Genomic DNA, 14,701 nt, shown 5'->3' with positions numbered 1-14,701 from the left:
CTCTGAGTGTTAGTCCGAACTAGAGTCCTGTGCAGCGCCCCCTCGGGGAAACTCGAGGTTTTGTTTTAGTTGTATGGAGAGCTCATCTGAGTGTGCCCTAAGAACGAGATATGTGCAGCTCCTATCGGGATTTGTCGGCACATTCGGGCGGTGTTGCTGGATTTGTTTTAACCTGTCGAAATTTCTTGAAGAACCGAGATACCGAGTCTGATCGGAACGTCTCGGGAGGAGGTCTATTCCTTTGTTGACCGTGAGAGATTGTCATGGGCTAAGTTGGGACTCCCCTGCAGGGATTTGAACTTTCGAAAGCCGTGCCCGCGGTTATGGGCAGATGGGAATTTGTTAATGTCCGGTTGTAGATAACTTGAACCTTAACTTAATTAAAATGAATCAACAGTGTGAGTTACCATGATGGCCTCTTTTCGGCGGAGTCCGGGAAGTGGACACGGTGTTGGAGTAATGCTTGCCGCAGGTTTGCCCTCTTTAGTTATGCGTTCGCGCTTTGCCTCCTCTTCTCGCTCTCTTTTGCGAACAAGATAGCCACCATATATGCTAGTCGCTTGCTACAGCTCCACATATTTACCTTTCCTTACCTATTAAGCTTAAATAGTCTTGATCGCGAGGGTGCGAGATTGCTGAGTCCCTGTGGCTCACAGATTACTATTACACTAGATGCAGGGCCTGATGATTCCGCTCCAGGTGACGCGCTTGAGCTCAAGTGGGAGTTCGACGAGGACTCTCAACGATACTAAGTTTCCTTTCCTGACGATAAGTAGTGGTGCCCAGTTTGGGGTGATCGGGACCGTGTCGCATGTTTGGTTATCTTTTATTTTGGTGCCGTAGTCCGGCCATGAGTGTTTGGTTGATGTAATGTTATTTATGTACTTGATTGACGTGGCGAGGTTAAGCCAACTATGTTATCTCCCTTTTTATTATCTATATTACATGGGATGTTGTGAAGATTGCCTGACTTGCGACATATGCCTTCAATGCGATTATGCCTCTAAGTCGTGCCTCGACATGTGGGAGATATAGTCGCATCGAGGGTGTTATACTCTCGCCCCTCCCAAGCCATGGAGGCCAAGGACCAAAGGGGAAACCCTTCTCCCATCTAGGGAGGAGGTCAAGGAAGAAGAAGACGAAGGGGCCCCATCTCCCCTGCTCTTCCGGTGGCACCGGAACGCTGCCGTGGCCATCATCATCACCGCAATCTTCACGAACAACTTCACCGCCATGTTCACCAACTCTTCCCCCCTCTATGCAGCGGTGTAACCCCTCTTTTACCCGCTCTAATCTCTACTTAAACATGGTGCTCAATGATATATATTATTTCCCAATGATGTATGGCTATCCCATGATGTTTGAGTAGATCTGTTTTGTCCTATGGGTTATTTGATGATCGTGATTGGTTTGAGTTGCATGTTTTATTATTGGTGTTGTCCTATGGTGCTCTCGATGTCGCGCAAGCTTGAGGGATTACCGATGTAGGGTTTGCAATATGTTCATGACTTGCTTATGGTGGGTGGCGTGAGTGACAGAAGCACAGACCCGAGTAAGTAGGTTGTTTGCGTATGGGATAAAAAGGACTTTATACTTTAATGCTATGGTTGGGATTTACCTTAATGATCTTTAGTAGTTGTGGATGCTTGTTAGAGTTCCAATCATAAGTGCATATGATCCATGTAGAGAAAGTATGTTAGCTTATGCCTCTCCCTCATATAAAATTGCAATAACGATTACCGGTCTAGTTATCGATTGCCTAGGGAAAAATAACTTTCTCATAACAAACAAGCTCTTTACTAAAACTAATTTAGTTGTGTCTTTATCTAAACATCCCCTACTTTTTATTTACTTGCTCTTTATTATCTTGCAAACCTATCCAAAAACTCCTACAAAGTACTTCTAGTTTCATACTTGTTCTAGGTAAAGCGAACGTCAAGCGTGCGTAGAGTTGTATCGATGGTCGATAGAACTTGAGGGAATATTTGTTCTACCTTTAGCTCCTCATTGGGTTCGACACTCTTATTTATCGAAAACTTTTGCGATCCCCTATACTTTTGGGTTATCATGATGCCGAAGGGGCCTCACACTGGGGGAGAGCCGCCATGGAGATGTCGCCCGCGGCGCTGGCTTCGAGGTAGCCGCGCCATGGGGGTGCGGGATGGAGCACCGTCGGCGTCGGGAGGTCGAGTTAAGGATAAGGTGTGATGCGATGAGTGTACAACCTATTTGGTGGCGCTGAGTAGGCCTCGGCTTCATCTAAGGAGTCGGTGAGGATGATGCGGTTCCGGTGGAGCAGGTTAAGGCAGCGCTGTGGGGATGGAGGAGCCGCAATAGACGAGGTGATCGTCGGAGCAGCTCCTTGGGGGTTTAGGACGGGGCAGCTAAACTAGCAGGACGATGAGATGGACGACGGATCCTCGTCTGGGGAGGTGGATGAGGGACGTCGAGCTGTTGCGATGGACGACGTCAACGGGGAAGAGGCTCCGGCTGGGTAGCCGTGAGGTGGCGGATGGAGGAGGGTGGGGTTTCGCGGTTGGAGTAGAGAGGTTATGGCAGCCTGGGATTTTGAATGGCCAAAAGGAGGCGATGGGAGGGGAACCATGACTTAGGGATACGCTTGTCCAAAATATAGGGTGTGTTACAAAAGTACCACGACCGATTTGAACTAGTGGCCCTTTCGTCTCAGGGTTAGAAGGGGGATTTCACGTGTCGGGATTTGGCAGCTGGAGGGAGTTTTCGCACGCATTGGAATTTCAGGATAGCAAGGAGCGGGTTGTGAAGGCATGAGTTTTGGGAGCACGGGATCTGAATTTTCAGGATATAACAAGCCGCGGGTTGAATTTTAGGGACAAGCCTAACGTGTAATATTGTACTTGTACGTACCAAATCAATTCGCACTTCCCTCAATGAAAAAAACAAAAAAAAATATTCACACCACACAAAGAGAGAGTCTTGTCCCGTTTTACTATACAAATGCTATTCGAAGCTATGAATCCATGGTATGTCCAATTAAATTTTTTCGCTGGCTGTATAATGCATGTAACCTACTCATACCAACATTTTAGTGCATTCCAAATGTCTATACCGCTGCTGCAATTCAAACTAAATTTGAATTCATTTCTCTCTTTGAATAAGAATCTACAATCATGATAGTTGCCAACTTCAAACATCATTCGTGTATCTATAATACCTAAATAGTTCATCCCCACTATGTTATTTCTCTTGACATGCAGCCTATCCACCTCATCATCCCGGGCCCACTTATGTTAGCTGTGAAAAATAATCCAACAAATCTTACCCGTTTTTTCAGTGCGGAGCTATCCTCGGGTTGTTTGCTCTCCCGTCTCCTGTAATAGACGAGGTAATCCAAGAGCCCACATAACACGGTTCTTTTATCTTGGTGTCTCTTCCTATTCTAATCGAGCCGTCCGCTCGAACTTCCGGTCTATGCGATCTCATCATCACGTAAAGATGGAGAGCTCGATGTTTCGTCTCCAGCTTCCACACCATGGTGCACCAATGTCAACGCCCCTGACCAGCCAGGGCCACAAGCCAGCAACAACAGCGACCGCGTCGTCCACGCGCCATGGTCATCAAGGCCCAAGAAACCCAACCCACGCATCTTCGGGCCAACGTGGGCTAACTGAAACCCACTGGCGCAGCTACTTGAAGGGGAGAGCGAGACGGCATCGACATCCAGAGGATCACGGCACGGATCGGCGGCGGCTACCTAATCCCTCGCAACCCTAGTTCCTCCTGTTTTCCCCATTCGAGCGCCGCTCCATGTACCCGATCTTTAACAGCTACTACTTCAAAGAGCAATAGATCGATCCCATATTGTTATCCTATCATCTGGTATCAGAGACGCCAGCCACCACCCCTCTCTGCTCCGCCCTGGCGCATCTCATTGAGACGCGCGGTCTCCGCCAAGCTCGCGACGCCATGGATCCCAGCGTGTCCGCCTTCCTCAGCCGCTTCGAGACAAAGATCGAGGCCGCAATCGACGGTCTCACCAAGGCACAACAAACCACCGCGACGAAAATCGATGATCTCCTCAGCTGGTGCCCCGATCTCGAGCGCCGCGTGGCGGATCTCAGCGACGCGGTGGCCGCTCTCCAAGTCGCGCCCACACCACCGCTGACGGAGCAGGAGGACCCGCGTGCCACCACGCTGCAGCCGCCGGGCAACCACATCGGCACCTCGGCAGGCGCAGCGAGCATCCTTCATGGGCCCGATGGCCACGATGCAATTCCTCTTCAACGGGGGCACCCGGTGGCATCCCTGGTGACGCCGGCCCCGCCCCTGGCAAAAGAGGGACTGAGGACTATTATACAGGCGGTGGTGATGGTGCAACGTCCGCCCGATCTCGACACGGCGTGTGTGTTCGCGCTACTTCAGGAAGAAGTGGCCGACGGAGCGCGTACGCCCCCAGCGCGGCCTCCAGAGCTACCACAGTGCACGGGGGTGTCGCTACCGTTACTGGCGCCTCCTCTGCGTCACCCTCCAGCCACAGTCGCCGCCGATCGCCGTGGCACTGACGCAGCTCGTGCCGAACCATCCAAGCTCAAGGCGTTGCGAGAATACAGGCGAGCTCGCGGCCTATGTTTCATGTGCGGCGAGAAGTGGGGGCACAACCATGTGTGCCCCACCTCGGTGCAGTTGCACGTCGTCGAGGAGTTGCTGGACCTCTTCGGCATCGATAGCTTCGTCGACACTCAAGTGAGTTCAAAGCAAGGATTTCAAGACACTGCCATGGCCATCTCGGTTTCTGCGGTGACAGGAGGCGTGTCAGCCAAAGCTTTTCAACTTCGAGCATGGCTCCAGGGACACGAAGTGCTCATGCTGGTCGATTCGGGCAGCTCCAACTCTTTCATCAACGAGTGTCTCGCAAGCCAACTCTCAGGGATCCAGCGGCTGATCAAACCCTACTGTGTGAGAGTCGCAGATGGGGGCGAGCTAATCTGCACAGAAATTGCACCACGGTGCGCATGGTACGCTCAAGGACACGAGTTTTACACGGATCTGAAGGTGCTGGCGCTAGGCACGTATGACGTCATTCTGGGGATGGACTGGCTAGAAGAACACAGCCCGATGCAAGTCGACTGGCGCGCCCGTTTCATCGAGATCCCTACGCCAACGGTCCTCTTCGTCTAGTGGGGCACGACGCGGATTCGACGAGCTGCTAGTCCATCAACAGTTTGCAGCTGCAAAATCTGTGCAGCAAAGGGTCGATCACGCACATCATACATCTGTGTGTGGTTGCTCCCCAACAAGAAGGCTTGGAACAGACTCCAGCCTGCATTCAAGAGATTGTGGACCAATTTCAGGATGTATTCGAAGAGCCAGTGGGCCTACCACCTAGGAGGGCATGCGATCATCGCATCCCTCCAATTCCAGGAGCGCAGCCAGTCAATGTCAGGCAGTACCGTTACAAACCGAAGCAGAAAACAGAAATAGAAGCCCAGGTCAAGGCCCTGTTGAAGTCAGGTGTCATTCAGCGCAGCAGCAGTCCCTTCTCCTCTCCGGTCACCCTGGTCAAGAAAAAAGACAGTACTTGGTGTCTCTGTATTGATTACCGACAACTAAACGCTATCACGGTGGTCGGGAAGTTTCCAGTCCCAGTTATTGAAGAGCTTCTGGATGAATTGCATGGGACAGCATGGTTTTACAAGCTCGATTTGCATGCGGGGTATCATCAGATCAGACTCGCGCCAGGGGAGGAGTACAAGATAGCCTTCTCAACTCATCAGGGCCATTTTGAGTTCAAGGTTTTGTCGTTTGGGCTAGCCGGGGCTCCATCTACATTCATCGAAGGGCTAACGGCTACTCTCAAGACAGTTATACAAGTCTGTGTGTTATGCTTCTTCGATGACATTTTAATCTTCAGCGCCACCTTAGAGGAACACACATGCCATGTGAGGCAAGTTCTGGAACTGCTTCGCAAAGACCAATGGAAGGTGAAGCTCAGCAAATGTGCTTTCGGGCAAAGCAAGGTAGCTTACTTGGGCCACGTCATCAGCGCACAAGGGGTAGCCACGGATCTGTCCAAGATAGCTGCAGTGGTCAACTGGTCCTCCCCGCAAGATGTCAAGGGAGTCTGCAATTTCTTGGGTCTGGCAGGATACTACCGCCGCTTCGTCCGCAATTTCGAAGTGATTGCGCGGCCACTGTTCGATTTACTAAAGAAGGGGGTTCCATTTCTCTAGACTTCTATCATAGAAACGGCTTTTCAAGTCTTGAAGGAGCAACTCATCACAACCCCGGTGTTGGCCTTACCCAATTTTGATCAGCCATTCACAGTGGAGACAAACACGTGTGATCAAGGCATAGGGGCAATTCTGCAGCAACAGGGACACCCAATCGCCTTCATGAGCAAAGCACTCAGCCCAAGATATCAAGGCATGTCCACTTACGAGAAAGAGTACCTAGCTATCATCGTAGGAGTGGACCAATGGCGCCCGTATCATCAGCACTCGGAGTTCATCATCTACACAGACCAAAAAAGCCTCACCCACCTAGAAGAGCAGCAATTGAATACTCCATGGCAGCAGAAAGCCTTTACCAAGCTTTTGGGACTCAGGTATCGCATCAAGTACAAGAAAGGAGCTGAAAACAGAGGCGCAGATGCATTATCGCGTGCCAACCAAACAGAAGTTCTAGCTATGGTCACATCGTGTCAACCCAGTTGGCTGGAAGACGTCCTCGGCACCTATAACAGCAACCCCCATGCTTAGAAGCTTTTGGAACAACTAGCCGTGCGTGACGATCCCAAGGGCAGGTTTCAGCTGTAGCAAGGCATTATCCGGTTCAGAGGGAGAATTTGCCTGGGAGGAGGAACTCACATACAGCAGAGCATCATCCAAGCCTTCCACGATAGCCCAGTAGGAGGTCACTCAGGGTTCCCAGTGACTTACAGACATATCAGACGTCTTTTCACGTGGCCCAAGATGAAGATACAGATTAAACATTACGTGCAGTGTTGTGCGGTGTGTCAGCAGGCCACACCGGACAGAGCGGCTTCACCCGAGCTCTTGTTTCCTTTACCGATCCCTACCAAGCCTTTGGACATGATCTCCATGGATTTCGTGGAGGGCCTCCCCCAATCTAGCCGGTTCAACTGCCTGCTGGTGATCGTTGATAGAAGGACCAAATTCAGCTACTTGTCGCCTCTAGCCCACCCGTATACAGTAGCATCAGTAGCCCAGCTTTTCATCCAACAAGTCTACAAGGTTTATGGCCTACCAGGAGCTATTGTGTCAGATCGTGACCCGGTTTTCACCAGTCATTTTTGGCAGGACTTGTTCAAGGCCGCAGGCACTCAGCTCAGGCTCAGCACGGCCAATCACCCGCAGACAGATGGCCAAACCGAGCGGGTTAATCAGTGTGTGGAAACTTTCTTACGATGCTTCACGCAAGCATGCCCAAGACGGTGGAGTTTCTGGATTTCGTTAGCTCAATTCTGGTACAACAACTCTCATCACTCGGCTATAGGTATGACACCTTTCAAAGCCATGTTTGGTTATGAGTCGCGGCACTGGGGGATCAAAGCCGAGAACACCTGTTCCGTGCCAGCACTAAAAGCGTGGATCGAAGAAAGGGATCCAGTACAAGAACTGTTGCAGCAGCATCTGAATAGAGCAAGGCATGTGATGAAGAGTCAGGCAGATAAGAAGCGCTCGTTTCGAATGTTCGAAGTGGGTGATCAAGTGTTTCTGAAGCTCCAACCATACATCCAAACCTCCATCGCGCCAAGGGCAAATCACAAGCTGGCGTACAAGTACTACGGCCCGTTTCCGATCATAGCCAAGATCAATGAAGTCGCATACAAGCTTCAACTCCATCCGCAAGCAACGATTCACCCGGTGTTTCACGTTTCTCTGCTACGCCGCGTGATGCACTCGGGTATGACGGTCGAATCTCAATTACCTCAGGGTACTGACGAACTTGCAGTTCCTGTAGCCATTCTTCAGTCAAGATGGAGGCTCTCGAAGGGCAAGATGCGCGAGAAGGTGCGCATGCGTTGGTCCAATTCCGAGGTGCTGGGCGACACGTGGGAGGACAAGGCCAGTCTCTAGGAGCGCTTCCCGCTCGCACAGGCTTGGGGACAAGCCTCTACTCAAGAAGAGGGGGATGTCAATGCCCCTGACCAGCCAGGGCCACAAGCCAACAACAACAACAACCGCGTCGTCCAGGCGCCACGGTCGTCAAGGCCCAAGAAGCCCAACCCACGCATCTTCGGGCCAACGTGGGCTAACTGAAACCCACTGGCGCAGCTACTTGAAGGGGAGAGCGAGACGGCATCGACATCCAGAGGATCACGGCACGAATCGGCGGCGGCTACCTAATCCCTTGCAACCCTAGTTCTTCCTGTTTTCCCCCATTCGAGCGCCGCTCCATGTACCCGATCTGTAACAGCTACTACTTCAGAGAGCAATAGATCGATCCCATACTATTATCCTATCAACCAGTGCACTCCCACGGTGCTTCCCTGGTGCCTCGCCTCAGCTTTGCTTGGCTGGCAACGCCATGCTCGGACGACACCTCCGCACGCCTGCTGAGTATCACCGGCACCTGCGGCGCCTCCTTGGGCCTCTGGCATTGGCTTCGCTCGACAGGGCACTTCCGACCGCCCGCATCGGCTTCGGCCGGCCACAGCTATCCTCCACACTCGCCCACGTCATCGCAGTGCCACCAAGAAATTTGGCGATGCATGACAACAAAACAAGAATTCAGGTCTGTACAAGCTAAATGTTCTTTGTGTTGTTTAATGTTCTCGATCTGTACAAACTGAATTTCATATCTCCTTGTGTGTTGTACTACAGAAGCGATCACGTCTCTTGGTTCGACAAGATCTTAGGCGACGCTCCCTGACTGACCACATGGCCCAAGAGATGAACGATCTGAATCTTATAAGATGCGCAAAGCACCCAGGCTTTGACTAGCATGACTTCCGGCTGAGTTCGATCATAGCTATGTGTTTTTTTCACTTCGTGTCAATCATTTTCTGTTTCTTTCTACCTTCAGTAAATAACCATGTGTTGTACTGGCAACTAATTTTTATCATGGAGAGTGTCGCAGGTGTCAAGCTACACACAGGGCAAACGGTGGAGTTGATTCCTTGGTGATGAACTCCTATGTTTGCGGCAATGTTCCCGTCAACAAGGTAAATGGGATTCAGTGATGCATGATTATTTTCCTGATTCCTTTTACATTATCGAATCTGATGGTCGCTTGACCTTGAATCGGTTCACATATTCGGATTGAGGTATATGTTCTGCTACAGTTCATTCAGATATGTACATTGATTTTTTTCAAAGAATTTTTGCTCTTCACCTCGAGGAGCAGTCCATTGACTGATCTCTTCATTTGTATTATCTAACCGCCTACTACTTTTGTATCGTTTAGCAATTGAAGAGTGCAGAATGGGTGAAGCAGAAGCTTAATTAAGTTCATGAATGGTATCCCAGATTACCCCCTTCGCAGTCAGAGACCTTGCAACATAAACTATGATTTCACATAGTTGGAGAGCAAGAATGCATAAGCGAAGCAGTACCCATGGTAACATGTCAAAGTTCAAGCTAAGACTGGAATTCTCAAAAAAGAGATTCAAGATATAACTGTTGTGATTTTGATTATAATTCTAGCAGATGAACCCTGTTGCATATTTGTTTCGATCAAACATAGCTGGCATGGACACACCTAAACTGAAATTTAACTTTAGGCCACTCATGCCAAATGAAACATATCACCTTAGGTTTGAAAGATAACTTTATTGGATGTTCAGGTGACATTTTTTATCTCATGACTCATGAGATACTTAGTTATTTGTAACTACCTTATATCCTTCATGATTATGGGTTTTGCAGTCTAGGCACCAACAGAAAAAGTTTAGCAACAGACTGGATGCTCAGGCCCGGAAGCATGCATACAGTTTGCTTACATGTGATCACTTATGAAATTTATGGTATTGACAAACAGAACTCCAAAATTACACCATATTTTTATCGGTTTTCCTAAATTAATGTGTTTGCTCTATTCCACAATGCTCTTTGCCGCTGGTGGCTTCCCATGAAAAATTCAGCACGTAACTGAAAGTATGTCAAGAGAGTACCTTATATGTGATTATTGATTAGTTGCTTGGATGTGATTGTCATTTTGACTACATCAATAGTTTGGATATCGGTGCTTATCTATGTGCGAGTTCTCATGCACAAAAGGACTTGGTATTTGCGTTGATAGAAAAAAGGGAAAATAAATTGGTACTCTTTTTTCCAGATCACCTTTATTAATTTTCTTCCTATTGGAGCTCCATCACTCTCCATCAAGTATAGTAAGCGACTAGAGTGACCAGATTCATTTTTGTTGTTGTTGAGGTCACTATGTAGATGTGAAGAATGATTTACCCATAAGATTAGTTATATCAAATAACTACATTTAATAGAAAACATGATCACATTTATAATTCATATTCTATTATATTCATAATTATACTCCAAGTACTATGTTCATTACAATTTTTTTAATTTTAGATAATTTGTCTACTATGCAAACAAACTTATTTATCATTTGTGTAGGACTAAGAGTTCCAGCAGCAATGTGCGGGGTATCATCTAGTTACCTTAACAACACACCATCATTACTATAGAGATATATATGAACTATGTGTACTATATGAACTCGAATTCAATTTTTTGAATACACTTGATGTTGATTCCAAATAATAGTACATTTGATGTACTAACTACATATTCATAATCTAAACCATGTTCCATACTTACACCGTGTTTATCACACAAAGTATAGTGCCCCGCCCCCTACATTATGACAAGTATTTAGCCCTAAGCTGCAACAGGCACACATTATCCCGAATTATAATCAATGTTCTATATATTATATGTAGTACTAGCAAGATGCCCATGCATTGCACGGAACATGAAGATGCATTTGTATGAGTAGTTTATCTTGTGGGAGAAAAGGATGAACGAGGGAAGACCTTATGTGCAAATGTGGAGAGGGGTGTGGGTATCTTTTTTCAACATCGCCATAGTTTCCTTCCTATCCGTCAGATATAAATCCGACGGCCTATATTGCAGGATGGCAGGCACACCATCATCACCAACTATATATTTTTATATAAAATATATTATATGTAGTATAACATGTTCATAACCACACCATGCGTATCACTGTTATATATATTCATGCATGTGTCAGTTTAAAACACTCTGATAAATTCTTCAAATATCCGAATTCACTTTTTATAATGAATTATGATCTCTATTCCTCTTTTACACCCACACAATCCTCTTATCTTTGTAGATAGCGCTAACTTTCTCCCATGCATGCACACGCCTGCCTCGCACTCACCCTCCCTCGGCATTCTGTAGCTCCATCACGCAACTTCGTCTTTTCACTTTAGGTCGTTCACCCATGGTGTGTGTAGGCCCCCCACCTCCTTCTTTACGGCACACACCGATCGATATGCCTCTCTAGCCAGGTGTGCCTACCACAAACACAAGCTTTCCCTCTTCTCTTCTCACCATCCATGCCTCACTCCTGCCCCTCTTTTCATCGATCTCATACTCGCACACTCCTTCCCCCTCGATATAGTACGCCTCTCGCACCACCTCCTAGCTGCATCCCTCTCTCTCTATATATATACTTCTCTCCGGGCCTTATTTGCTTCTAACACATACATGCATGTATACCGATCGATCTCCCTACATATACCTAGGTCAACTTTAACTATTTTTTCACATGCATCAATCGAGGTACCTCATAAGTTGTGTCTCCCCTTTCTCCGACAAAGGACGACTGATCTTCCTATGTAGTTACATCTTCTTACCATAGCCATATCGTCCCCCCTCATGATTCCTGCATGCCTCCTAACCCGTCTCTCACATGCATGTGCACAGATAGGTAGGCATCCCCTCTCTTATTGATATTGCAGGCGTGCCCTCCGTTTGGCTAGCAAGCCTCTCCCACCATTTGCAAGAAGCAACTCCACCACCAACCCCTCCGACACTCTAGCTCTGTCTCTCTCCCGACCTTATTCCTCTCCTACACATATGCATGGATGCCGATCGATCTTCCTCAATACATAAGGTAGGTCTCTCTCCTCCTCTACACATATACCAGCCATTGTACTTCTATAGGTAGGTCTCTCCCCCCACCCCCTAACGACACCGATAGTTGAGCGTTGTAGGTAGGTATCCATGCTAGAGAGACAAACTGTACCTGCCCCCTCTCACATTCCAGCAGGACAGCCACCGTATATCTTTGACGTGGGCACACACAAATTCGATGGCACTTTTTATCGATCGCGCGCATACACACACACATCATCCCTCTCTTCGATTCTATGGATACCTCACGCCGATGATACCTCCACTCTCTTCTCGTGGATCACCCCCTCTATATATATGATATATCCAGGCCTCTGTTTCACACACGTTGCATATGTTACATTTTTTTGATTGAAATATCGTCGACACATATCCCCTGTCTATCTCTCACCCCCCCCAAAAACACTCACGAACCCACTCACTATATCTCTCTACATTTGTATCTCTCTCACACAACCCCATGTAGGTGGTGTACGTACACGAAGAGAATAGGTGCACGCACTCACGCTTCGTGCCTAGCCACACCCGCGTGGGTACATGGTGGAGCTCATTTCTATACGAAATGGCATCCTGCGTGCTAATTTGAGCGCATGTAGCGGTTGTTTACCTACGGAGGTCGTATACCATGCATGCACTAAACAAAGTTTTACTTGATGCATTGGCGTTTTATTTTTAAATAAAGTTATATCGCTCAATGGCACATACACAGAATATAAAACGATTTTAATGGAGAAAAAGGCAGTCCGCTCCACTGTATACAATGGAGCATGCCTGCTAGGGTTTGTGTCTCTTCAGAGTATCTCACACAAGGCAGCGTTGGCCTCTCTCTTTCTCACCGTTCGTCACTGATCCAGCCGCATCCCGTCCACCGTCGGAAAGGTAGGATGTGCATCGTTTGTCCATTCGACGGCGCCGAGGCTGCACTACCCGATCTGCGGTACCCGCCGTTCTATCTGACCAAGCTCCGGTGCGGTAGGGCATACACCACTTGTTCGTTGTCGTAGTATGGGAAGATCCGCCCGCCGCCGCTCTCCTAGTTACAGCCCTAAGACCCCCAGGTATCCCCTCCGGCCTTGCTCCACTGCCCATCTTCCCACGTCGCTGCATGTGGAAAATCTTGCATGTGGATCTTCCATAGTTCTTTGTCCAAAACTTAGCTCGTCCGGCGTACTTTCTATATTGCAATCTCGTCCTCACACCATTTTAGATAAGAACAACCGTGTTGTTATCTCCCCTTAGGACAAGGAATATTCTTCTTTTTTGTCGTCGTATGTGTCATCAACTGTTATTGGCCAGTAACTGTTTCCTTTCTACCTTTTTTTGCAAACAGGGCTATCCATTTCATCTCGTTGCTATTGCGACCTTTTGGTGAACCGCACAAATCACTTTTTTTCTTAAGAGTGTTTTGTGCACTTGTACTAAAATGTCACACGGGCAACGTCTCTACATTTCAGTGCAACTGCACAAAGGGAGATTGGTTTTGCTCTATCCTCCTCATCCAACTCCGAGCCTAATCTTCTCCAACTATTTGCTTAATCTTCTCCAACTAGTTAGTCTTAAGAGAGACTTCAAAGGTGACCAGCTTCTATTTGTGTGTTTATTGTTCAATCAACAGTCTTCTATTATTGTAGTCACACTTAATATCTTTGGAACATGGACGCTCTGCTCTATTTTAGTGGAACTGCACAAAATGGTCGGAATGTTGCATGCTCCTGACAGCTACTTTTTTCCCAACATGCCTTATTGATTTAGACAGAGCTGGGGGGAAGTTGCTGCCAATGAAAGCATGGTTCAATTTTAATTTAACACCTTCTCGCAACTTTGTCTTCAGTTGTGATGTAAATATTAGCTCTGATCTACTAATCATTGAGATGCATTAGCAAGGAAGTTATTTTTTTATTTTTTCTGAAAGAGCATGGATGGCAAGACACACGAAACAAAAGCTGAAAGCTTAGAGCATTGTACAATTTCATGTCCCTAGAAAATTATTTGTATATTAAGTCAATTATGTAAACAAATGTTGGAAGCTTGATAGCATTGCCAGAAGCCTCTTCAGCATCCGGGTCCATGTGCCATGTTTAAAATTATACTCCCTCCATTCCTAAATATTTGTCCTTTTAGAAATTTCAAATGGACATATTTTAGAGTGTAGTTTAAATCATTTTTCTTTGTATGTAGTCACTCGTTGATATTTCTAGAAAGACAAATATTTAAGAACGGAGGGAGAAGTGAACAACCGCATGGGAGACTCAGCTCGGTAGTTGCGCTGCACTAATAGTGAGTAATGAGCGGTCAAATCATAAGCCCCACCTTTCCCACTATAAGTTTCCCGGAAGAAGCAACCATCAATACGCTCTTCTTTGAATCCGCTCATACTACTCCCTCCATCACTATTTATAGAGTGAGCTTCAACAATCTCTATGACCAAGGCGACTAGCGATCGGCCCAAAAATAGCATTGGTAGTTATAGCACGGCGTTTATTACTAGAGGAAATAATGCGTACACACACGCATCCAGTGCTTCCACCCCGGGTACACACATGCATGCACATACTCCACTCCGTGTACACACC

At 47.5% G+C, this 14,701-nt stretch overlaps 1 long non-coding RNA gene across 1 annotated transcript; it reads left to right on the top strand.

Annotated features, from left to right (window-relative positions):
• The first annotated feature begins 8,335 nt into the window (after nucleotides 1–8,335).
• LOC119359318 lies at nucleotides 8,336–9,951 on the top strand. Its single transcript, XR_005172460.1, has 3 exons — nucleotides 8,336–8,736; nucleotides 8,826–9,166; nucleotides 9,409–9,951. It is a non-coding gene; the product is annotated as an uncharacterized LOC119359318 (long non-coding RNA).
• Nucleotides 9,952–14,701: the final 4,750 nt, after the last annotated feature.

The sequence above is a fragment of the Triticum dicoccoides genome, chromosome 2A, assembly GCF_002162155.2.
Source record: "Triticum dicoccoides isolate Atlit2015 ecotype Zavitan chromosome 2A, WEW_v2.0, whole genome shotgun sequence".
In the NCBI taxonomy this organism is placed as follows: Eukaryota; Viridiplantae; Streptophyta; class Magnoliopsida; order Poales; family Poaceae; genus Triticum; species Triticum dicoccoides.
The sequence above is the reverse complement of the archived record's forward strand: the minus strand, read 5'-3'. Positions and strand labels throughout refer to the sequence as shown.